Here is a 27,370-nt window from a genome sequence, read left to right on the forward strand (position 1 = left end):
ATACTCTATCTCTTGTTTGTTCTTTTATTAGAGGCATGTTGTAATTATAGTATATGCATAATCGTTTGTGTTTAGACTGTAATTGTTTTTGTTCATTCTCAATTGAATTTGGAGTGATCCATTTTCGCTCATTAGATCTCGATTTAGAGTTCCTTCAATTGGTGTCAGAGTCGAGTTGTTCTAATATTCCAAATTTCATTGTTGTATTGAACTTTGTTTACAATCTTGGTGGGTTTTAAGTGTTCTACAATGCATTTAAGAGTTAAATGTGTTTGTGGATGTGTTGATGGATGTTTACGGGATGATTGCCTCTGTTTAAAGCTTTCTTTAAGTTTACAAAGTGTTAATTTGTAAGGGCCCCTATGTTTTCGGGCATAATTAACAAGCAATCGAGTCTGTATTCAAAGTGTTTGGAGTGTTTTGAGTCGTTCGTGATGAAGTTTCGAAGCATGGAGATTCTGTTCTCATCGAGGAAGAAGACCAAAGGTTGGTCGCATCGTGTAGCCCAGGCTAAACGATCGTTAAGATTTGGCTAAACGATCATGTAGAAAAGTTCTACCTGATCGTGTATTATTTACTAAACAACGATTGAGTAAAGAGTTTACTTTATCGTGTTGCATTGGCTACTCGATCGCGTAGACGCTTGAGGTAAACGATCGCATAAAGTTTTTGATACTCATCGCATGGTAGGCGCGTGCACTAAATGATCGTGTAGTCCAACATGCTTCATATCGCGGAATGACCTTGGATAGAACTTGTCATAGAAGAATCTTTTGAATTCCTCCCAATTGATCTGTATATCTCTATGGCGTAACTAAGTCACACACCACCAGTCATCTGCTGCCCCTTGTAGTAAAAAAGTGTCCAGTCCCACCTTCCTGGCCATCTCATCACACAAAGCACTTTTCTACCATTGCTATCCATTTCTTAGCATTTGCAGGATGAACTATCCCTGAAAATGTTATGCCACCCAAGGCCCTTAATAACCCTACCATTTTGGGGATTTGTATGGGTGAGAGTAGCTAGATTCTTCGACTCAATAAGCTTACCATTTTAGGGATTTGTTTGAACGGGGAGCTGGAAACTCAACTACACAAGATGGAATTCACTCATTCCCTTTGTTAGGATAAGTAGATGAATTCCTCCCCTAGAGGCTGATTCCAAGTCTTGAATAATAAGGGCCCTCAACCCCTCAGAGTAGTCTAGTTGTAGTAAGACTATGGCTAATTGTTCATTAGAGGGATGTGTGGTACTTAAGAAGTTAAATATAACTACAGGGGTAAAACGGTAACTTTCACCCAACTGTACTTAGAGCAACTTATGAAGGGTCAACACACTATTGATTGGTTATATCCAATGGACTAAAAAATATATCTGTAGTGCGAAGAGTGCAATTCTCGGTCTTTAGTTGAGTGACTGGCAGCTATCAAACATTAATTAATTTGGTTAAAGAGATTAATCAATTAATCTCGTATCATTTAAGATTTAGTCTATAGGTCCATAAGGTCAACTTGTTAACTCAATAAGAATTAAAGAAAATCAAACTGATTTTGGTTTAATTTGATTTGTTTAAATTAATTAAAGAAAATTAATTGTATGAGATACAACTAATATAATATATGTTGATATATTATTATAAAGTATAATTATATGATACATTGTAATACAAAGTTTTATTGAGAGAACCAAATATTTAAATATGATTCAAATATTGATTATATGAATATGGTTCATATAAAAACTATAGGTTAAAATTAATATGAATATTATTCATATTAAAACTATATAGTTGCATGAGAGAAGAAGTTATTTGAATATGATTCAGATATTAATCTATATAAATATGATTCATGTAGAAACTATAGGTTAAAATTAATATGGATATGATTCATATTAATACTATAGGTTATGTGAGAGAAAATAAAATATAGGTTATATTATATGTGATATAATAAATTATAAGTTATATATTATATAAGATATAATATATAGTTTCAATTTAATTATGTTAATAGTTAATATAATTAAATTTGAATTTGAAAATTAAATTCAAATTAATATAACTTCTAGGAATTATTCCCCTCTCTCTTATAAATCTCATAACCACTGCTAGGGATTGGTGATCACATTGATTGAACATGAAAATTATTTCCACAAAGATCTTCTTCTTCCTCTAATCTTCTTCAATGAATTATTCTTGAAAAATTTCTCAAGATCTCAAAAACTTTCCTTTACCAAAATCATAAGGAAGCCCACACCTCTTGTCACACCCCATCCTAGATTACCCACCTAATCCAGAAAGAGGTGTAAAGATGCTAAATATCACCTCCATTGATGACATTTAACATCCAACTAACCATCTCAACTTATACCTAAAAGATTTAGTAACATCTTAAACACATGCTAGTAAAATAGTGGAATGATCATATCTCGTAGAAAGTACATTATAAAACATCAGGCATTATCAGAAAACCACAGCAACTTTGTACTAAAAAACACGTTTACAACGGCGGATTACTCTGGATAAAGATTTCCCTTTGCTATATAAACCAAATCACAAGGTCATACGTGTACACAGAGCTGTCTCCAAGGCTAAACATAGATCCTCACGACAGGACTAGGTTACTCTGGACTTCTCGATATACTCTGGCCATATCTGACCTCGATAGCCCCTAATAACAATTTCAAGAAAGAAAAAAAGAGACAGTTTTTCAAAAATTCCCATTTATGGACAGAATGTGATCACCTGAGTAGTGCTACTGAAACACATTCAAGTAGCATGGAAAAATAACCATCTCTCGAGTACAAGAATTAGTAGTTTGAAACCACTTTCAAAAAAATTCAACATCATTTATTCCACTATCAATAGGTTTTCTTATAAAATCATACAAATCAAGTACAGTAAAATCAGGTTCCAAACTACATTTTTTAAGCTCCAGTTCATATAAAATCAATGAGAGTTTAGAAATCATGATTCAAAGCATTTCTAAAATAATAATCAAGTAAAACAGATCATGGCATCATATTTCACAAATCATAGCATAGTATCGTATTTATATACTTTTCATATCAAAATATTTAAAATAAAACCACTCACGATCACTGGCATGAGCTCCTCGGGTTATAAACTTTTCTAACCTTAATTTGACCTGAAATAAAGTCCCAAGGTTACTAGACACTCACAAGAGGTCAAGTTAACGCTAAACAACCCTTAATGATTCAATGTGACTAAATAAACTCAATTTAACACCTAAACACTCACATTTTGCTCCTTAAGTCCATTTTTCTCAAATTATCCAAAATGGCCTAAAAATCACTTAAAAATCTAAAATTATTCATTTTATGGTTAAAAAATAAAGAAAATTCTAATTGGGCTTCAAAAATGATCACCAACACCAATCCAATATCAAGAAAATTCTAATAGGCAAATGCACACTAAAAATGGGTGTGGACCTTGGATGTGAGCATGGGCAGCCGAGCTGGCCTTGGGCGTGCATAGGTGCGCGTGGGGCACATGTTGAGGGGCGCTAGGTGTAACGGTCATGCTTGTCCAGGGCCTGTTTCGACGACAACTTCGGTTGGTTGAAGAAGTGACAAATGGAGTTATTGTCGGTCTTGACCACGAACTTGGCCCCCAAGAGATACTGTCTCCAGGCCCTCAAGCAGTGAACTACTGCTAACATCTCTTTCTCGGAGGCGGCATACCTCCGTTCGACATCATTTAGTTTTCTACTCTCATACGCGATGGGGTGTCCTTCTTGGAGGAGAACACCGCCCAACGCAAAGTCAGAAGCATCAGTCTCTACTTCAAATGGCTTAGTCACGTCGGCAATTCCGAGGACCGGCCCCTCAATCATCACTTTCTTCAAGCCCTCAAAGGCGGCTTGACATTCAGGAGTCCAGCTCCATTGGCTATCATTCTTCAACAGTTCGGTTAATGGCCCTGTTCTTCTCGAGAATCCTTCTACGAACCGCCTATAGTAGTTGGCTAGTCCGAGGAAGGATCGTAGTTCGGTCACGGATGATGGTACCCTCCAGTCTCTAATTGCGGCCACCTTGCCCTCTTCCATACCAATCCGACCACACTCAATCACGTGGCCGAGGAAATTTATGCGCTCTTGGGCAAAGGAGAACTTCTCTCTCTTTACATACAACTGATTTCTGCTCAGCTTTTCAAAGACTAGTTGGAGGTGACGCCGATGGTCCTCCAACGAGGCACTATAGACCACAATGTCATCAAGATATACTACGACGAATTTGTCGAGGTATTCGTGAAACACTTGGTTCATTAGGGTACAGAACGTTGCTGGAGCATTGGTGAGGCCAAAGGGCATCACGAGGAATTCGAAGGCTCCATATCTCGTGACACAGGTCGTCTTGGGTTCGTCTCCTTCAGCAATTCGAACCTGATAATATCCAGACCGTAGGTCCAGCTTCGAGAAATACTTAGCACCGTGAAGCTGATCAAATAAGTCAGTGATGATAGGAAGGGGATATTTGTTGCGGACTGTGAGCTTATTCAAGGCCCGATAGTCGATGCACAACCGGAGGCTCCCATCCTTCTTCTTCTGGAACAGTACTGGGGCTCCATAAGGAGCCTTTGCCGGTCTAATAAATACTGCCTCTAACAACTCGTCTAACTGTTTCCAAAGCTCAGCCAATTCTGGCGGGGCCATCCGATATGCATTCTTGGCAGGCGGCTTTGCCCCTGGCAACAACTCAATCTCATGGTCAATCCCCCTTCGTGGGGGTAAGGACTTGGGCAGGCTTTTCGGCATGACGTCCCGATACTCTTCCAAGACAAATAGAACGTCTTGGGGGATCTCCTCTTCAGTGGACTCAACTGATTCTATCGGGATGGCCATGAACGTGGGTTCGTCGTGGGCCAGGCCCCTCTTCAATTGGAGGGCTGAGATCATTCTCACCCCATTTGGCTGCTTGATACTGGCTTGGACTACGGTCGGTGTAGATCCGGTAATGACTAAGCATTTGGCAAGGGGCATTGGTATGACTTTATGTTCAAGCAGAAATTCCATTCCCAGTACCACGTCGAAATCATCCATCTTGACAATTACGAAGTCAACGAAGCCCTTCCAATCTCCTAACTTCACCGGAGTTCTCTTCGCTATCCCCGTAATTGGTAGGGCTGCGGAATTCACAGCTTTCATCTTCCCTGCATCTCTTTCCCAATTCAAGTTCAGGCGGCGAGCTTCCCTTTCAGCCATGAAGTTATGGGTAGCCCCAGAGTCAACCATCGTGGTTTTGGCCGATCTTTGGTTGACCCAAGTGTCCACATACATGAGACCTTTCTCTAGTGGCTCCGTCGCCTTTCCCATATTCTTCTGAAGTGCAGATAGGAATTTCAATGCCCCCATCCTGGGATTCTCAATTTCTGCCGCTGGCTCGATTACCGTCTCTTCCAGTTCAGCCTTGTCTTCGGAGGTAGAGGCCAATGTGGCTTGAAAAGCATTGAACGCAGTTCGATTTGGACATTCGCCCGCCCTGTGTGGCCCTCTACATATGAAACAAGATAGGGGGCGATTGTAATTGTTATGCTGTTGTGGCGGCCCCCGCCAGTTGTTTCCTGATCTCGGTTGGGATGATTTACGGTCCCCCCCTGTGTTCTTGTCTCCTCCCCCAGGTCTGGGAGGACTGGAACGGCTGTTTCTGTTTCCCCCATTGGAGGAAGTTGATTGTTTCCTCACATCTTATGAGTCAGTGCTAAGGTCGTACAGCCGTTCAGCTGCCGCGTAGGCAGAGGGGAGATCCTGTACTCTCTGTTCATATAGTTTTGATTTTGCCCACGGTTTCAGCCCTTCCACAAAGCAAAAGACCTTGTCTTTTTCAGACATATCTCGTATGTCCAACATGAGTCCTGCAAACTGTTTTACATAGTCCCTGATGTTACCTGTTTCCTTTAGCTCTCGGAGTTTTCGTCGAGCCAAGATCTCGACATTTTCAGGGAAGAACTGCGAACGAAGTTCTTGTTTCAATCTATCCCAAGTATCAATAGTGCAGCGTCCTTCTTGTATGTCTGTAAATCGTGATCTCCACCACAATTTCGCATCTTCAACTAGATGCATCGTTGCTATTGTGACTTTCGACTCTTCAGTCACTGTGTTCGTCGCCTTGAAGTATTGCTCAAGGTCGAAGATAAAATTTTCCAGGGCTTTCGCTTCTCACACCCCACAGAAGGGTTTCGGTTCTGGGATTTTTATTCGGCTCTCTGCCATTGCTCCCCCAGGTGGGGCTTGGTTCCCTACCGCTCGGATGGTGAGATTCACTCTAGCACTCACATCCGCTATCTCGACTCTGACGACATCCAGGGCCGATTGAAAGTCTTCAGATAAATCGGTTACCATCTGAAGTATTGCTTTTTGGGAGCTGTCCAGCTCTTCGACTAGCTCCTCTATGTGGGCAACAGAGCCCGAGGAGCTATCGCCTCGTTCAAAGCTGTCGGACCGTACTGTCTTGGTCTCGAGGGTCTCTACCCTCATCATCAATTCTCTGACGGGTAATCCGTCTAGGCGGCCTACCACCGCATCAATTCCATCGGCTTTCTCGGCAACTTCTTGTAGCCGAGTCTCAAGGAAACGAACATTATCTGGGACCTCTCTCAGGTAGAGCATTTGTTCTTCCATCTCTACCAATCTGTCCACATGGGACTTGTTCAGGTTCTTCGTCGCCGACATGATCACTGATCTTCCCTCTATAAGCCAACCTGGCTCTGATACCAACTGTCACAATCGCTCTTTCGGAAGCTTCTCTTAGCGATTGTGCGGCACTTGTTCCCGCTCACGAACAAGCCAGCCAACTCGATTACGGACTGCCGATGGCACACCGAGTGCCTCTTGCAACCTCCACCCCCGTTTTAGGGAAAACGGTTTTAGAAAACGGGTTTAGAGAAAAGGTTTTCGTAAGAAGATTTGTGAGTGTGAATAAAGAAAGAAAGATTGTAGTAGACTAGAAAGCAATAAGCAACAACAACGGCTTTATAGAGTACTACTCCGGGTATGAGGAAATGATGGTTAGTCTTATCCCCATATAGTGCATTCTGAACAAAAAGCCAACTGGCGCCCTTGCATATGCAAAAGGGCGAGTGGTCACTTACAATGAAAATGTAAAGAAAGCAAGCTAACTACACTAATACAATACAGGATATGAAAGTAAGCTAGAAGGGGGTTGGATTGGGCATGCGGCCATGGGCAACAGGCCCTGGACAAGCATGACCGTTACACTAGGCATGACAGAGGCACACACAACGTTGGGACAGGGCGAGCATGAGGTGCACGAGAGCGTAAGTGTGGATGGCTAGGAGATCGGGCGTGCGTGGCTGGGGCACCTAGGAGGTGGTTGGTAGCTTCCTCGCCCAGTGATTTTCCTACTTAAAAACATCATTTCCAATAAAATAAACTTCAAATAAATTTTACGAAACTCAAGAGGGACGTCTAACTAGCTCACCAAAAATTTTGGGCCCCAAAAACTTCCTCTAAGTGCCTTGAAATCTCCTTCAAAATAACAAGCTCAGATTCACCCATTTTTCAGACAACCACTGTTTTCTTTAAGTTTTCTCAATCTTCCAAATCTCAAATCACTCTTGACAACCCTAGCTTGTCTTCAACCCTAGATCTCAACTTAATCAACTTTCATTTGGTTCAAAAATCACAAAAATTTCATAGGTAAATTGAAAGAACTGACATTCCAAAAATACCTTTCACAAGCTGCCAAAAACTGCATTTTCTTCATCCAATCAATTTGAGAATAACAAGGAAGATTTCCTTGGTGGTGTCTAAGAAGTAAAGGTTGTTGTGTTGTTGTAGAGATCTTGATCGTAATCCAATCGGTTCAAGATTTTGCAATAGAAATGAAGCGAGAAGACCGGATGTTTAAGGGTAAGTTTAATTTCTTCCCTTTTCCTTTCTAAATTCTTAATAGAAGCATGCTTAAGGGTGTATTATGTATCTTGTAATTTCCATCCTCTGGTTTATTCTATGTTCTGTAAAATGAATTGAAACTCGATAGCATTCACATGCTTCCACTATAGGTATTTGAAGCCCTTCACATTTATCATTTATCATATTTAATGTTATATTATATGATTGCAGAGTGATTATATAGTTGCATGCTTATAATGCTTATAAACACCATTCACGTGTTATATTATATAGTTTCATGATATTATAAGCATGTTTATGCATCATAATGAATATAAATATTATATTACATGATTGCAGGCATTATTAAGTATATCCATGCATTATACTTTAATATAATTGTTATATATGTATGATGGATATGTTTTTGTTGTCATTAGAAAATAATATAATTGTTATATGAACAAATTAAATTGCATTGAGCATGACATTACCTATTGAATATAATTATTATATTTAATTAATGTTATTAGAAGCATGATTGTAGGTTTTAATATTTTATTATTTATAATCATTATAAGTTTAATAAATTATATTAAAATTCATAATCAAGAGTTGCATGTAAATATGTCTCAATTAATTTTTTTTCATTAATACTGGGGTAGGGTAAAGAGTTTCAGTGATTTACACCTCGAAGTAGAGTGCGTAAATACCAGATGCATAGGTTGAGTCATTTGCTAATAAATGGTTAAAATTAATTCACCTAAATTTATGTTAAAAATATTTCTAATATGATTAGAAATTAGTTAATCTTTTATTTTTCTTTTAATAGGATTAATTGAAAAGAATAAAAAAGCTTAAATTTAAAAAATAACTGTCTTTAAGATATCTTTGTCTAAGGAAGGTTCTGTCTAGGATTAGGGTTTTTAACTGACAGAAACAAAACAACCCAACTTGGAAGGTGAATTAGACAAATATTTTATAAACATGCAATAAATGATTAGATTCATTAAAATATTTAATAAATAATAATCATATATTGTTAAAATATTCAATATAAATGTTACCTTGAGTAAATTAATAATGCCTTAGTCAAATTAATTAGTCGGATTTACTTAAGTTAATAAATCCTAGGTTCTAAAATACTTAGTAGAGGAAAAAGACATATATTGATGGACTTAGTGTCCTAAATCTCGTGGATGTTATGGTTTGTAATTTGTAAATAAAAATTATTTATTTAATAAAAATAAGCAGTATTTTATTGATATTTATAACGCATTAACTCAATCCAATAAACTAAGATCCAAGGTTATTTTATGTAGCTTGAACAATATGTGGTAGACATACAGGTGGATCATGTTCAAACAATAACCTAAAAGGCTTGCAGTATATGGATAAGGTTGGGTGTCTTATCTTAGTGACACTATGGATATGGCCCACTTTGTAAGTGTCACAAAAGTTATAAGCATTACTAAAGATTTGATCAAAATCGTGCATGTGGAGACATGTGAATGGGGGTATCCTGTACAAAGAGTTTGTATAAGACTGGACCGAGAAATGATTAACCTCTCTTGATAACACCGTTAACTGAAGAGACTAACATTTCATAGGATGGCCATAGGTAACTTGATCTCAATCTTGAGTGAGTTATGAACTTCTGTCTATGAGGGCAATTCTTTGATTGGCATGGTGAGAATGGCTCAAGTCATCAACTCAATAAACCTACCATTTTGGGGATTTATCCGAGTAAGGAGTTGGGAACATTACCACACAAGATAGAGTTTATTGCTTCTTGCTTTTAGGAAAAGTAGATGAATTGCTCTAGTAAGTGCTGACTCTGGGTCTTGAACAAGAGGATTGGCATGGGTGAAAATGGCTCAAGTCATCGACTCAATAAACCTACCATTTTGGAGATTTATCTGAGTAAGGAGATGCGAACATTACTACACAAGATGGAGTTCACTGCTTCCTGCTTTCAGGAAAAGTAGACGAATTGCTTAAGTGCTGACTCTGGGTCTTGAACAAGTGGCCCCTTCCTTTCATTGGCTCGAGAGAGATTTGTTTACATAAGCAAGTTGTTCATTAGAGGATCAGTGGGACTTAAGGAAAAATATGTAATGATAGGGGTAAAACGATAATTTGGCCCAGTTGTAATTATGAGCATTTCGTGAAGGATCGATTTATTGATAACTAGTTATATTCATTGACACAAAGATATATCTATAATACGAAGAGTGCAGCGATTGATCTTCAATGGAGTGATCCACAGTTAATGATTGTTGATTATAATAATTAAAATCCACAGTTAATGAGTGTTGATTATATTAATTAAAGAGTTTGATTAATTTAATCTCGAATCATCGAAGCTTCTAATCTGTAGGTCTATTAGGTCCCCCTACTAGCTCGCCAAGGTTAAAACAAGGATCGATTAATTTTTTTAATTAATTTGAATTGTTCAAATTATTTTAGGAAATTTTTTATTAATAAGGATTAATATAAAGTATAATTTATAATGATACATTATAGTATATAACTAATTATAAATATGATTTATAATTAAAACTATATAATATGAGATAATAATATCTGAATAAGATTCGAATATTAAATAAACTGTAATTGGATTCATATTAAAACTATAGAGTAAAAATGAATATGAATTGGATTCATACTAAAAACTATAAGTTGAGAGAGATATGCTTCTTTATATGATTTAAATGTATAATCAATAAATATGTGATATTTATATTAATTAAATAAAATTTAATTAATTATTATTTATTTAGTTATATATAATAAATATTAAATTCGATATATATATATATACACACACATACATGCAAGGGAATGGATGGTGGAATGAGAGGGTTAACTCCCCTCACGTAGTTTTCTGTATTTGGGTACATAAAAATTTTTGGGCAAATATCAATTTGTACCCATGAACTTTGATTGTTGTATCAATTTAAACTCTAAGCTAATAATTGTATTAATTTAAACCCTGAACTTTGGGAATTGTATCAATTTAAATCCCAAACTAATAGTTATATCAATTTAAATCTTGAAATTTTATTAGTATATCAATTTAAACCCCAAACTAATAATTGTATCAATTTAAATCCTAGACTTTTTATTATATATCAATTTAAACTTGAACTTTCATAATTGTATCAACTTAAACCCTCCATTATGTTTTCTTCAAATACACTTGTGAATGTTCAGGGTTTAAATTGATATATTTATGAAAGTTTAGGGCTTAAATTGATGCACTTATGAAAGTTCAAGGTTTAAATTAATATAATTATTAGTTTGAGGTTTAAATCGATACAACCCCCAAAGTTTAAGGTTTAAATTGATACAATTCTTAGTTTAGGATTTTAATTGAAACAACCCAAAAGTTTTGGGGGTATAAATTGATATTTACCCAAAAGTTTTTGCTAGAAAGACAAGCTCTCTCCCTATCTAACTTTCTTTGTATTCTCTCTCAAAATTCAAAAGAAAGATTTCTCTGTAAATTTTGGATCCCACCATCCCTTGATCCTCCCAGAGACATAGTAGAGAAGTCCTATTGGTGGTGTCCAGCCGATCATGTTCTTGGGAATTAGTGTAGGAAATTCACAAAGATTTAGTCCTTTCACCTACATTTTCCCCATCAACCATCTCATATATTTCAAACTGCAAAAATAATATTAGTCCAAATCAACCAAGATTTATAGCATATAAACGGTTATTTGTTATACATTAACTAAAACAAATCTTATATTAGTTTTGTCAAAGACTTTCCTCGCTAGCACATTCTATTCTGGATGCACATCATCCACCTAGTTATTCATTTTCAGAATTCCATATGACACTCTTTGGCAAACATATTGAAGGGCCTGAGAGGCTAGGGATGCGTTCAAATGCCCATATGCTCAAGCATGTGGGAAGCCAACAATTCCCACTTATAAAGCATTTGCATTCTTTATAACCTTCTCTATCGAATGCACTGTTGTCATATATGTGATATGACCCCATGGATATAGAACAAATTGTAACTCATCATCCAATATCATAATATAATCAATTTTCACTCTGGTGGTAACTTGTTTTCCTAAGAGAAAGTTTGATAAGAAGTTTAGTTTGGCAAGTCTCACTCAATTCTTTCTTTTCACAGACTCTCTAATAATGAGCATGTTATTTATAGCAAATCTCGTAATTATTTCTTTTTTCTTTTTTTAAGTCCTTCAGAAATTTGCTTTTTGAAGTATTTGTTAAAAAACCTGCCGCTAAATTTGTGCATATCCAATGTTGGTAATGGCCCATAATTAATCCTATTATCTTCTCAAACTCAACTATTCCAAACTAAACAATCTTTCCTTCAAAATTGAATGTTAGCTCATCCTCTCTTGTTACACTATATTATCATTGAATTAGGTCGTATAACAGTTGGCTAGGGAACTTGCTAACTTGAAAGTTTAAGAAAAAGCCAAAAGGACTACATTTGAACTTTATATTATCATCCTATGTCTAAGTAGTGCATCCTCTGACATGAAAACCATATTGCATTTTCACTAAATATAAACTAGTGAACATTTTAATATAAATATAAACCACTAAATATTTAATATAAATACCCTATATACACTGAATATACCTCATATAGTATGTCCAAGTCAGCCTCCCTTGTATTCCCTCTTCCATAACTTTTTGTTTTCAACATAGCTTTACCTCAAATGGTCTGTTATCATTTATGTTTTTTTGTATTAATAAAGATAACAAATATGTTCCCTGTATGATCTGTTATAACTTATATATTCAGTAGTATATTAAATACATACCTTTCTTTTCTTTTTTTTTCCTGTCGTCATCCTTATTAACTCTTGATTTTTTTTTCCACGACTTGTTTTCTCAACTTTCCTTGTACGTTTTTTGTTCATTTTTACCTATTGAGAATTAGGTACTATAAATCATTCATTTTTAATGTTTCTAATACATAACATATGTTGGGTCGATGTCCTAAATCTCGTGGGTTTCGTAGTTTGTAATTTTTGTACACGAAATATTTATTTACTAAGATGTTATTTTATTTGATATTTAGTGTGCATTAACTCAATCCAATAAACTAAGTTGCAAGGTTATTTTATGTAACTTAAACATGCATGTGGTTGACATACAGGTGAATCATGTTCAAGTAATAACCTAAATGGTCTATAGTATATGGATAAGGTTGGGTACGTACTTATCCTGGTGACACTACGGATATGACCCACTTTGTAATTGTTCCAATAGTTGTAAAGTGTTACAAATGATCTGAACCCGATCGTTCATGTGGAGACATGTGAGTGGGGGTTTCTATACAAAGAGTTTGTATAAGATCAAACTACGAAATGATTAGTTTCTCTTTATAGCGTCGTTACTTGAGGAGATTAACATCTAACTAGAATGACTATAGGTCACTTGACCTTAATTCTGAGTGAATTATGAATTCCTATCTATGAGGACGATTCTTTGATTTATATGGGTGAAAGTGGCCAGATTCGCCGACTCGATAGACCTACCATTTTTGGGATTTGTCTGAGTAGGGAGTTGAGAACACAACTACACAAGATGGAATTCCCTCCTTTCTATCTTTAGGGAAAGTAGATGAATTGCTCCTTTAAGGGCTGATTCTGGGTCTTGAACAATAAGATGTCACTGGGCAGGGAGGGATCTAGTTTATAGTTGAACTATAACTAATTGTTCATTATAGGGACTAGTTAGATATAACTACAGGGGTAAAACGAGCAATTTGTGAAGGATCAACTTACTATTGATTGGTTATACCCGTAGACACATAAGTATATCTACAGTTCGAAGAGTGCAACTGTTAGTCTTTAGTAGAATATCTGATAGTTAATGAATGGTGATTAATTTAATTAAGGAGTTTAATGAATTAATCTCGTATTATTGGAGTTTCTAATTTGTAGGTTTATAAACTCCTTACTAGCTCATTAAGGATAAAACAAGGAATTAATGTTTTTGGAATAATTTGAATTGTTCAAATTATTTAAGGGAATAAAATGTATTCGTTATATTAATGTGATTAATATAATATATTTTGATACATTATAATATATAGCTAATTATAATATGATTTATAATTAAAACTATATAATATGTAAGATAATTATTTGATTAAGATTCAAATATTAATTATATGTAAAAAAATCATATAAATATTATAGGTAAAAATTAATATGAATATGATTCATATTAAAACTATAGGTTATAAGAGAGAGTTGTATTTCAATACAATTAAGATGCATATTATATAATTAACTAACTATAGTTAATTAGTTATTGTTTTATAATATTATAATTAATATAATATTATTAACTCCTCATGATAGGGGAGTTATTTTTCACGTGGGAAGTTAAAGTAACTCTCCCCTCCCCTTCTCCTCTTCTTCATCTATTGTTGAGATTGCAGCGGATGAAGCGAACATACGTGAAAAAATTCTCTCAAACTAAATTCTCTCATCTTTGATCTACTACAATTTGTCCTCCCTCTTCCAAAAACAAGTAGGAGCTCACACATCCTCAATTCCTTGCCTGAGAATAGTGAGGAATCCAAGTGGTAGTATCCTCAAGCACCTTGTTTTACTATGATTGTGATCTCCACGGTCCAAGAGAAGACTTTCTTGTTTGTGTGAAGAAGTCGCTGTTCGTGATAAATGGAGAGGAGTTTTGACAAGAAGAATTCTTCAAGACTAAGTTCTTATATTCCCTCAATTTCTCTGTAGAAAGCATGCTTATAGGTTTTATTTTGTTTATCCTATTGTACATTATATTATATGTTATTCTCTATTTTTGATGTTTTTCAAAATTGAAATTCAATTGCATGACGTTCTTCCGCGAGGAATTCCATTCCTTCAATTGTAGCGATGAAAACCCTAAGGCACAGCGGAAGCCATAACATACAGAACCCAAAACGTATTTCAAAATATCATTTAAAATCAAAACTTTTTTTTTTTTTTTTTTTGAATAAAAACTACAGGTCAAAATAGATTAAGCATCAATTCTAGAAACAATACCTACAAAGAGAAGAAACCCTACCTTGCAAACCTTTTAGGAACTCGGTAGAATTCTTCCGTATGAATTGGGAATGGGCACCACCACTTGGAGTCCTCTTCATTCTTGGAGGAAAATTGAGGATTTGAGCATTGTGGGATTCTCTTTAGAAACTTGGATGATTTTGGAAAAAATACATAGAGTTTTTGCTTCTACAAAAAAAGAAGAAAACAAAGAGAAAAAAATTGATATTCTTTTTGCATCTTTATTTTATATATATATATATATATATATACACAGAGAGAATGAGAGAAAAGTGAGGAGACGTGGGATTCTTCCCGCGTCTCTATGGGGAGTTGCATTTTTATTTAATTTAACTAAATAAATAAAAACCAATAACCATTTAAATCATATTTAAATGGTTCCCTTTCACATAAACTATAGTTTTAATTCGCATCTAATGTGTATTAATTTTAACCTATAGTTTTTATTTAATCAGTTTTTCAAATTTTAATTTAATAATTTAATTAAATAATTAATTATTTCTTCAATTAATTAATCATCTAATTAAATACCACATATTTAATTTAATTTCCCATTTGAATCATATTCAAAAACATTTCTCTCATTTAACCTATAGTTTTAATGCACATTATTTTTAACTTATAATTTTCAATATAAATCTTATTCATATTAAATTAATTATTTGAACTTCTTTCAAACAATTCTTCTCTCATTTATTATTTTTGAATCATATCCAAAATTAAATATAAAGTCTAAAATTAAACTTTATATTAAAATGTATCAACATACATTAAAAAAACCCCAATCCTAAATTTGAACATTTCAAATTTAGTTTAATGAAAAATCATCTCAATACTCTTTATAAGCTAGGAAGGAGACCCAATAGACCTGGAGATCAAAAGCTCCTACGATGTGAGATTAATTGCCTAAACTCATTAACTAAATTAATTAATATTCATTAACTGTGGGTACACTCTATTAAAGACCCACAACTGCACATTTCTCACTACAGATATGTTTCTGTGTCTACGGATATAGACCAATAACAGCAAGTTAGTCCTTCACGAGTATTCGTAACACCAGTTGGGTCAAATTCCCATTTTACCCCTAAGTTATCTTTACATCCTTAAGTACCAGTGCTCGTCTAATGAACAACCGGTTTATGGTCCAACCATTAAATAGAAACTCTCTCGGGCCAGTGAGAAAGTAGGGCCTTTTGTTTAAGTCCCAGAGGCACCACTTAAGAGAACATTCATCTACCTACCCTAAAGTAGGGAAGGAGTGAAATCCATCTAGTATGATTATGTTCTCAGCTACCCACTCGGTTTTATCCCCAAAATGGTAAGCATAGTGAGTCTGCGAATTAGCCACTCTCACCCATACAAATCAAAGGACAATCCCTCGTGAACAGAAGTTCATAATATACTCAAGAGCAAGACTAAGTTGCCTAGGTCATTCTATTGAAATAAAAACCTAACTACTCAATAGAGTTACATTTAGTGGTTACTATTTCGTGGTCCCGTCTTGTGCAAACTTATTCCTCACTCGCGTGTCTCCAACACGAATGCATTGGATCACTGCATTTGTATCAAATACAAAGTAGGTCGTATTCATAGTGTTACCAAGATAAGGTACCCAATCTTACCCCTATACTATAGACCCTTTAGGTTGTATCTTGAATGTTGATCCCTATATATCTCTACATACAGTTCAAGACTCATAAGGCAGCATAGGATGTTAGTTTATTGGATTTTAGGGTTAATAAGACAAAATTCAATAAAACATCAATAACACTTATTGAGAAAAAACATTAAGAACTATTTATTAATGACGGTCATTTAATTACATTCACTACCTATGAGTTTTAGGGCATAAAACCCAACAAACTCCCACTTAAACTAAAAATCTAGTTAGTGGGATATACATTACATGGAACAATGGGGATGTTACAGATACAAAGCAAAATACAATAAACTAGGGCATTTCATACCCATTACACATCTCCTACTTGTCCTAGATTACACAATGTACATATCTCGTAAACTTATATTCTCTAGATGACTTTTGAACACTTTACCTGAGAGAGCCTTCGTAAATGGATCGGCAATGTTATGCTCCGAAGCGATCTTTGTAACGATCACATCTCCTCGTTGCACAACCTTTTATATCAGGTGATAATTTCTCTCAATATGCTTTCCTTGTTTGTGGCTATGAGGTTCTTTCGAGTTGACCACAGTTTAAGGTGATTGACAAGTTCATATTTGGAATAACTTCCAAATCACTTAGAAACTTCCTTAGTCAAACTACTTCATTTATTGCTTCACAAGCATCTACATACTCAACCTCCATGTTTGAGTCGCAATGCATCCTTGCTTGATACTGCGCCATACTACAGCTCCCTCATTCAGAGTGAACACATATTCTGATGTGAACTTCCTAGAATCCTTGTTAGTTGGGAATCAGAGTCTGTGTATCCCGTAAAAATCAAATCCTTAGCTCCATACACTAGCATATAGTCCCTCATTCTCCTAAGATACTTAAGGATATTCTTAACCACAATCCAGTGGTCTAACCCTAGATTGGGCTGGTACCTACTGACTATTGCCACTGCATAACAAATGTCAGGCCTAATGTAGAGCATAACATACAATAAGTTGCCCATAACTGAGGCATAGGGAATACGACTCATGTCCTCAACTTCTTGAGATGTTTTAGGACACTGTTCCTTTGACAAATGAACTCCATGCTTGAAAGGAAATAAATCCTTCTTAGAGTTTTGCATCAAATATTGAAGCAGCATCTTGTCGATATAAGTTATTTGAGACATGGTTAGCATTCTATTCTTATGATCCCTAATTATTTGGATCCCAAGAACATACTGTGCCTCTCCCAAATCCTTCATTTGAAATTGGACTACTAGCCACTTTTTAACATTAGTAAGGTATCCTACATCATTCCCAATGAGCAAGATATCGTCCATATAAAGTACTAAGAAAGATACTTTATCGTTGATGATCTTCTTGTAAACACAAGGCTCATCAATACTTTGGTCAAAGCCAAAAGATTTGATTGCAGTATCAAACCTAATATTTCAAGATCTAGATGTCTGTTTCAACTCATAAATGGATGGATTCAGTTTGCAAATGTGTTGCACCTGACCTTGGGCTATGAACCCCTCGGGCTGAGACATAAAGATATTTTCTTCAAGATTGTCATTCAGAAAGATTGTCTTGACATCCATTTGTCATATTTCATAGTTATAATATGTGGCTATGGTTAAGAGAACTTGTATAGATTTAAGCATAAAAATAAGGGGAAAAGTTTTCTCATAGTCAACCCCTTCCCTTTGGGTATAACCCTTTGCTACGAGTCTAGCTTTGAAGGTCCATACCTTCCCAACTACATCTCTCTTTCTCTTGTAGATCCATTTACAATCTATGGATTTAGCCCCTTCAGGTGGATCTACAAGATCCCATACTGAATTGAAGTATATTGACTTTATTTCAAAGTCCATGGCTTTGACTCATTGGTCCTTGTCTACGTCATTCATTGCTTGCCTATAAGACAATGGATCCTCAACGCCATCATTTGGTATGACGACCTGAGTTTCAGTTAAACCCAAGTAATGGTCAGGTTGTGCTACAACTCTCCGATTGCGTCGAGAAACTCTCAACGATTGAGAAAGACAAGACTAACTTGAAGTGCAAGTCCCTTCATTAACTGTTGATGAAGGACCACCATCATCATCAACAACTCTTGTTGATTCTTCAGTAGTTTCATTTAATACTAATTTGCTTCATGGTTTATGATCTCTCACGTGGTCTTCTTCCAAGAATGTAGCGTTTGTTGATACAAACACGTTTTCTTGTGGGTCGAAGAAAGACCACCCTTATTTCCTTAGGGTAACCAACAAATTGACATAATCATGAACGAGGTTCCAATTTCTTAGGATTTGTCACTAGCACATGTGCTGGACAACCCTAGATTTTGAAGTAGTGCAAACTAGGTTTATGCCCCATTCATAACTCAAAAGGTGTTTCAGAAATACTCTTCAAGGAGAATGAACTACAGTCTCTATTGCATACCCCCAAAACGAGCTAGGCAATTGAGCACAGCTCATCATAAAACGACCCATGTCTAACAAGGTTTTATTTCTCTTTTCTGATACACCGTTTTGCTTATGTATACCAAGTGCTGAGAGTTGAGAGTTGAGATTGGATTCCATGTTCTATAATATAGTCTTGTAATCTTAATTCCATGTACTCACCACCTCGATCAGATCGAAGTGTTTTAATAGTTTTACCTAACAGAATTTCAACTTCTACCTTATACTCCTTGAACTTTTCAAGGGCTTTAGACTTATGTTCGAATAGGTATAAGCAACCTTACCTCGAATAATCATCTATACAAGGAAGTATTCATACCCTTCTCGAGCTTGTACATTCATTGGACCACAAAGATCCGAATGTATGAGCTCTAAAGCTCTTTGGCTCTATAACCTTTTCCACTAAAAGGTCTTTTAGTCATCTTACCCTCAAGACAAGATTCACATAGAGGTAATGAATCATCTTATAACTCACTTAGAAGTCCATTCTTCATCAATCTCCCGATCTTATCGAGATTAATGTGACCTAATCTTAAGTGTCAAAGATAAGTACTATTGTTACTTGGAAAAATTCTTTACCTTTTAGTTTGAGTGTTAGCCGTTTTAAACCTCTCATGATTTAAAAGTGCTTTTGTTTCGATTGGTCTTAACACATGCAAGTTGTTTTCTAGTTTTGCTAAACAAATATGTAAACCATTTTTCTAAATGACCGCTTCATTATATGAAATATTTATGGAATACAATTGTTCAATTAAATAAGAAATAGATACTACGTTCCTTTTCATATTAGGAACTATATATAGATTTTCTAAAAATAAAAATCTATTTCCAAAAAACAACCTAACAGCTCCCACTGCAGGAGCTGAAATGGTGTCTCCAGTTCCAACCTTGAGTGTCATTTCACCCTCAGCAAGCTGCCGGAAGGAACTAGTTCCTTGTAAAGAGAAATCAAATATCCAAGAATTGTGGTCATTTTCCACTAAACATGTTTCTAAAACAAGTAAATCACATTTACCTTCCATTTCCTTCTTCTTCTCAGCAAGGTACTTTGGACAGTTCCGCTTCCAGTGACCTTCCACATTACAATGGAAGTACTTTTCCTTGTCGGCCGTCTTAGCCTTTCTCTTACTCTTTCCAGTAGATGGAGCCTTCTCCTTTCCTCCTTTCTTCTTCTAGACCTTCTTAAGACCATAAGTTGAGGGTATAAACTTAGTTCCTGAGGATAAACCCTTACAAAAAAATTTGGAATGGGCAACATTTGCCTTTTCTTCTACTGGTCCCTTACCTTTCATAAAAGACTTGTTGGTATGCAACTCATTCAAGAGAGTCGTTATGGTGTGCTGGATTTTATTCATAGTCACATTGTTGCGGAATTGAAGAAAGCTCTTTGAAAGAGATTCCAGAATAAAAGACACCTGACTTTGCTCGTCAATGACCGTCCTGTTCATTTCAACCACGTTGAACTGGACCATCAGGTCGAGAACATGTTCTCTAACCGACTGGTCTTCCTTCATACGTGCATTATAAACGTATTTTAGGGCCTTGTGCCGAATCTAAATGGAAGGTTACCAAAACATAACCTTGAGGGACTCCATGATCTCACAAGCAGTGAGCATGGCCTCACGTTTCTTGTTGAGTACGCCACCAGACTCACCAAAATATAGACTCGAGCCTTTTTATTAGCCTTTGTCCTACGATCATATGCATCCTTAACATTTAGGGGTGCATTACGAGCGGGGACTTGAGGACACTCCTCAGTTAAGAAACTTGTAGATCATTTATAACTAGAATCGTATTAAAGTTAGATTTTCACGTCGCATAATTCTCTCTGATTAGTTTTCCATTTTTAAGTAGGGCGATAATTTGAGGAAGACATGCTGAAAAACAAACAAACAACTGACCATTTTAGTTATCTTTGCCTTAACCCAACATAAAAAAATATCTAATCAGCGTAACAAAAAAAAAATCATAGAATCTAAAGTAATCTATTAATTTGATTTTTGCAACGATACTTCAGAGGTTTAGGACAACAACCACTGAAGAGTGATCAACTATCCCTCCTCTAAATTGAGACTATCTCAACTAATTAATAATTCCAGAATAACTTTTATTCCTATAGCTTTTAGCTCCCGTTAGTTTGGTCAAGGATTCATGAACTCGCTTAATTCATACAGTAGGTGTGACCCTTTCATTTTCGAATTTCAGATGTACGCTTCAATAGGCTACCGTTAGGAAAGACAACTGTTGAAAATTAACCTAAAAAATATTATCCGTTTTTGGAGTTTGCGTTGTTCCAAAATCTATGATCAGACCCTCCAAAGGGATGGTCGCTCTAGGACGACACGTAGGCGGATCATAAGAATCTCACGATGCACCTAATGAAGAAGATCGTAGGATACGTTGACACATGTCCTTCTCCCACTTACTATGAACATTTTCCCTATTCACCTTGATATTGGCCCATGCAAACACTTTTCGAAGGGAGGTCGCGCTCAGGGCGACATGAAGTCAAGCATGGATCTCATAGTGTGAACTCTTAGGGACGTGAGAGCTTAAAAATGATATATCATATATACCATTTTTCTCCTACTTAAATGTTCTATTTATTTTAGGATTTTGTTGTACTTAGATAAATTCCGACTAATGAATCTATCTAAGTCTATGCCTATTATAACACTTGTCTTTATACTAAATTCTAGGTGTATTAAACCATTTAATTTACTTAGTAAAATTTCATGTTAATAGGATCTTTGTTAATTCAACTCAGGTTTCGATCCAGTTTCCAGTTAGGAGGTGTTATGCAAACCGTCAACTTAAATATCCCTAGTCTAGACAGAACTATATCGGTTGAGTTCCCTTATAACCTTAATCCTATTTGTCCTACTTAATCAATATTAAATCTATTTTAAAAGAAACTAAGTAATTATTCTAATCTAAATAGAAATGTGATCTTAGGTCTAATTAATCTTAAACAATTTAAAATTAATAATATATTTTTCCTAAGATCTTATGTTTGCATGCAACTCTTTGTTATAGGTTAATGGTTGCGCTAATCATTAATTTTTATAACTATTACAAATTTTAATGATTAGTCCTATAACATGCTAACTGTATTTTAATTAATTAACAATCATATTCTAATTAAAAATAAATAAATCATATTGCATGCATTTCAAGTGTCATACACAATGTAAATTGATTTCCAATTAAATATAACACTTATATAATATTTTGAAAATCAACCAAGCATATTCATATATATTAATAAATATAACTAATTATATTTTCTAATTAATGTCATGCAACATGCTTCTCCAATTTTTATATTTAACATATCACATTTATTAAATAAACCTTGAAATTATGAATCATGCATTTCATACTATACATTATAACACTTATAATAAACAAAAAATGCATGAATATGCTTAATCTAAGGTGAGATTTATTTAAATGACATCCACAAAACATTTAAATTAGAAAATGAACCTGCAATTTTTGGCCCCTAGGATAAAATAAAGCAATAAATTACACTAATTTAGCTAACCGGACCATACCAACCTGAATCGGCCTAAACCGGATCACCAACCTACGAACCAGCCACTGAACCGTAGTAGAAACGGACCATTTTTGCTAACCATTCTCTGCAGAATTGTGCAATGATCTTTACATTGATTATATCAAAATTGTAAATTTAAGGCTAGTACGATTTGTCTCTAATACCAATTGTAGGGATGAAAACCCTAAGGCATAAGTGAGTCATAACATATAGAACCCAAAATGTATTTCAAAATGCTATTTAAAATCAAAACAATTTTTGTACGAATAGAAATTGAGGATTTGAGAATTACTTAAATGGTTCTCTCACATAACCTGTAGTTTTAATGTGTATCTAATGTGCATTACTTTTCACCTATAGTTTTGATTTAATTAGTTTAATTAAATTCAAATTTTAATTTAATAATTTAATTAAATAATTAATTATTTCTTCAATTAATTAATCATCCAATTAAATATCACATATTTAATTTAATTTCTCATTTGAATCATATTCAAAAACACTTCTCTCATTTAACCTATAATTTTAATGCGCATCTAATGCACTTTATTTTTAACCTATAGTTTTCAATATGAATCTTATTCATATTAAATTAATATTTCAGCTCCTTTCAAATATTTCATTCTTTCATTTATTAATTTTGAATCGTATCCAAAATTAATAATAAAGTCTAAAATTAAATTTTATATTAAAATGTTTCAACATAGATTTTAACATTTCAAATCAATTTAATGACAAATTACCTCAATACTCTTTACAATTTATAATCTAGGAAGGGGACTTAATGGACCTGAAGATCAGAAGCTCTGAGATTAATTGGCTAAACTCATTAACCAAATTAATCAGTATTCGTTAACTATGGGTATAATCCACAGCTACACTCTTCTCACTACATATATGTTTTTGTGTCCACGGATATAGACCAATAACAGCAAACTAGTCCTTCACGAGTGTTCATAACACCAGTTGGATCAAATTACTATTTTACCCTTGAGTTACCTTTACAAGTAAAGGTACTCCTCTAATGAACAACCTGTTTATAATTACAGAAACCTTAAGTACCCACTCGGTCTTATCCTCAAAATGGTAGCCATACTGAGTCGGCAAACTGATGACTCTTACCCATACAAATCAAAGGACAATCCCTCGTGAACAGAAGTTCATGATATACTCGAGAGAAAGACTAAGTTGCCTAGGTCATCCTATTGAAATAGAAACCTAACTAGTCAATGGAGATACATCTAGTGGTTATTATTTCACGGTTTGGTCTTGTGCAAACTCATTACTCATGATACCCCAGTCGCATGTCTTCTACACGAACACGTTGGATCACTACGTTTGTATCAAATACAAAAGGACTGTATCTATATTGTTACCAGGATAAAGTACCCAACCTTACTCCTATACAATAGACCCTTTAAGTTATCTTGAACATTGATCTCTATATATCTCTACTTACCGTTCAAGACTCATACGAAAGCTTAGGATATTAGTTTATTGGATTTTAGGGTTAATAAGACAAAATTAAATAAAACATCAATAACACTTATTGAGAAAAACATTAATAACTATTATTAATGACAATAATTTAATTACATTCACTATCTACGAGTTTTAAGGTATAAAACCCAACAAATATGTATAGTTATATTAAATATAAAGTCTTATTATATCTTCCCGCTCTCAACTTTCCTTGTTTGTCTTTTTTAGGTTGTGCAGAAGTCCGAAAGAAATAGATGTCAATATAAAGTCTTATAAATTAAAAGAATGTACAGAAATTTTTAACACATGTCACATATTATAATATTTATACCTTTTTTTGTTTGAATTTCGGGTGTTTTTTGTTTCCTTGCCTTCATTGTCAATTGTTCCTTTCTAACTTGAAGAGGCACATCGTTGTACTGATTGCATGATAGTATATGAGATATAAATGGCCATTTATGCAATAAAAATGTTCTATATCACATATATACTAGATGTTATTAAAATGTTGCATATATGGTATATACTGTATTTTATCTATTGCAATATGTATCATATATATGTTTTGCTACCTCATCAATCTTAGAGACTTTACATATAATCTCCTGAAACAATTTTCAATAAATTATTGTTCATGAGTTATATTCCATCTTAATGTATATCAACAATTTTCAATAAATTATTGTTCATGAGTTATATTCCATCTTAATATATATGATATACAGTAGTATATTTTGCTTTATATCGTGTTACCTCATCAATTACTTCGTCTTTAAAATCCCTATATGGTTCCTCAACAGCCCCTATTTCAGGATTCACTCTCTGAATGTATTTCACATACAACTAGTAATGCATTAATTCCAACGAAGCATATTGTGTTACAAACTTAAAAAGTTGTTGTTTATGTCATATACCTCAAAAGAGTATGCGTCTGTGTGGAACTATTTGTGTCCCGATCATTTCCATATCATATTCTTCTTGAATTTTGTCTTCGGTTAGTACAACATTCAATGGTATAAACTCATTTGCCATGTCTCCTAATAGTCGGTTGTAAAAGTCCAAAGAAGTTTGCTTTTCTTCTTGTTTCACATTCCTCGATCCTCCTTTTATATCTTGTGGTATTTGTTTTTCATCCTGTAAGATAAAAAGTGAAGAATAAATTCTTATAGGAAATGGTTGATAAATCGATATATTAGTAAGATACTTAGGTCATTGAATGAAATGTTGAGGACAACATTATTGAATGAAATGTTGAGGACAACATTCTTTTCATATATGATCTTGGGTCCCATTCTACTGGTAGATCCTGGAAGTCTATCACTTCTCCCCCTATTCGAAGTTTGGCTCGGTAATTTCACACGTACCACATTATCCTGTAGTTATTGAAATTAACTCATGTATATATTGTATATCAAATTAACACATGTATATATTTCATCATCTCCTACAAAACAATATTGTTCGAATGCACATATCGGTCTATAACAAATATCCTGAGATAATTTATTAATAAACATGAGTTGAAGAATATAAATATCCGGTCTATAACAAATATTCCATATTGTCTATACCAATCTGAAGAAATGTTATTGTCAATGCAGTTTATTAATAATAAACATCAGTGCATATTCTTTTGTTTATGTATCCTAATATGTTACATAAATAAACATTAGTACCATATTCCATATTCAACTGGTATTTCTAACCCTTGTTTGTTCTAATTCACATTTTAGTCTATAGCAAATAAATCCTTAGATAATGTACAAATATATATCAGTTGATATTCCACATTCTTCTAATACCCTAAAGATATATTCTATATCAATGGTTAAGAAATCAACATCTGTACAAGAGACCCAACAAACAGTAATCGAATAAGAAAAAGAGTCCCCACAATTTTATATTTTTTACCCAAACCTTGCTGTATGTTTCTCCCCAAATTAAAAGTGGCTTATATATCAGTTTTCATACAAAACCCTAATGAAGGGTGAAATTGAGGTGAAATCGATCAATTTTTTTTATGATATATTGTAAAGAAAATATATAGTCAACTCTTCTTCCTTCTTTAGTCGTCGATTACAGTTGCTTCGTCTCCCCTGTTGGCCATCGATTGCACTACTTTTTCTCATTTTTGGCCATCGATTGTAGAAGAAGGAAAAAGATGGGGGAAAGAAAACCTCTTTCGAAATAGGGCATATACCTGTTGGCCGTCAATTTTAGTCTGAATCTTTCGCTTGGTGGCTGTCGATTGCACTGTATTTTTATCCTCTTGGTCGTCGAATGCAAAAGAATGAAGGATATGGGGAACAAAAAAACCCTCTTGGCCGTCGAATGCAAAAGAAGGAAGGAGATGGGATGGGAATGAAGAGACATGAGGAAGTTTATTGGAAATAGTAAAGATTTGAAAAAATATTTTTAAATGTATATATTTATATGCGAACAAGGTATAAATGGTAAATAGCACTGACATTAGTGAAAAATTAAAGCACAATAGGCTTTTAAAATAAATAAATAAATAAATAAAAGTTGAAAGATATTTATGTAATATGGACCTTATTTAAGGCCTTTTTATGTACAAAGCTCTTTCTAACACGTACGAAACCAATTTCCTTAAGAGGCTTAGTAAAGGCCCATGGCCCAACAAGAACAGGCCTGTTTGCCACATCCAACAATGGGCTATTTTCTTTTTTTCATATGATTTTGAAAGATGACACATTTTAATGTTCATGGGTTTTAAGGCCATTTGCTTTCTTTTCTTGAAAAGAAATGTGAAGTATGAGTATTCAGACTTCCGACTTTAATAGAAACATAGTGTATGTGTCAATTGCCAATATTTGTTGATCTATGTTCATAATCATTCTTTCATTATTTCTTTTTCCCATAGCTATCAAATATTCTACCATATTGCGTGTTTATAGTTTGTATCATGTAAATTCAAACAAAAGGCATCCTGAACAATTATTTGTCTGAGTTTGTATGTTCTCATAGATCTCCTTATATTTCCGTAGTACTGCATGTGAACTTCCAATCGATGCATAAAAAGATGTGATATTAGTAACGTTGTCAATGACATAAATTTTTACATGGTTAAAACTTTTAGCAATATTTTTTTACCACGCTTTTCACACGTTCCCTCAGTGTGTAACTCCGTGTATTGTTTTAATTCAAAATCATATTTAATACAAGAATTTTCTTTATTCTTTTCACGTTTTTTACACGTTACGTCAATGTGTAACTTCGTGTAATGTTTTGATTCAAAATCATGTTTAATACAAATAGCCTTTTTTTCCTCTATTC

General features: G+C 34.4%; 1 long non-coding RNA gene across 2 annotated transcripts; it reads right to left on the bottom strand.

The window, feature by feature from the left end:
* Positions 1-10,672: 10,672 nt before the first annotated feature.
* LOC120079276 (uncharacterized) lies at positions 10,673-26,453 on the bottom strand. 2 transcript variants are annotated; one of them, XR_016524638.1, is made up of 6 exons: positions 26,274-26,453; positions 24,988-25,207; positions 24,405-24,492; positions 22,594-22,676; positions 14,949-15,115; positions 10,673-11,546 (listed from the first exon to the last, which is right to left on the bottom strand). It is a non-coding gene; the product is annotated as an uncharacterized LOC120079276 (long non-coding RNA). The 2 variants fall into 2 exon arrangements; XR_016524639.1 differs by lacking the exon at positions 14,949-15,115.
* Between the last annotated feature and the right edge of the window lie 917 nt (positions 26,454-27,370).

This window comes from Benincasa hispida, chromosome 1, assembly GCF_027475165.1.
Source record: "Benincasa hispida cultivar pf3 chromosome 1, pf3_genome.v1.1, whole genome shotgun sequence".
Lineage (NCBI taxonomy): Eukaryota > Viridiplantae > Streptophyta > Magnoliopsida > Cucurbitales > Cucurbitaceae > Benincasa > Benincasa hispida.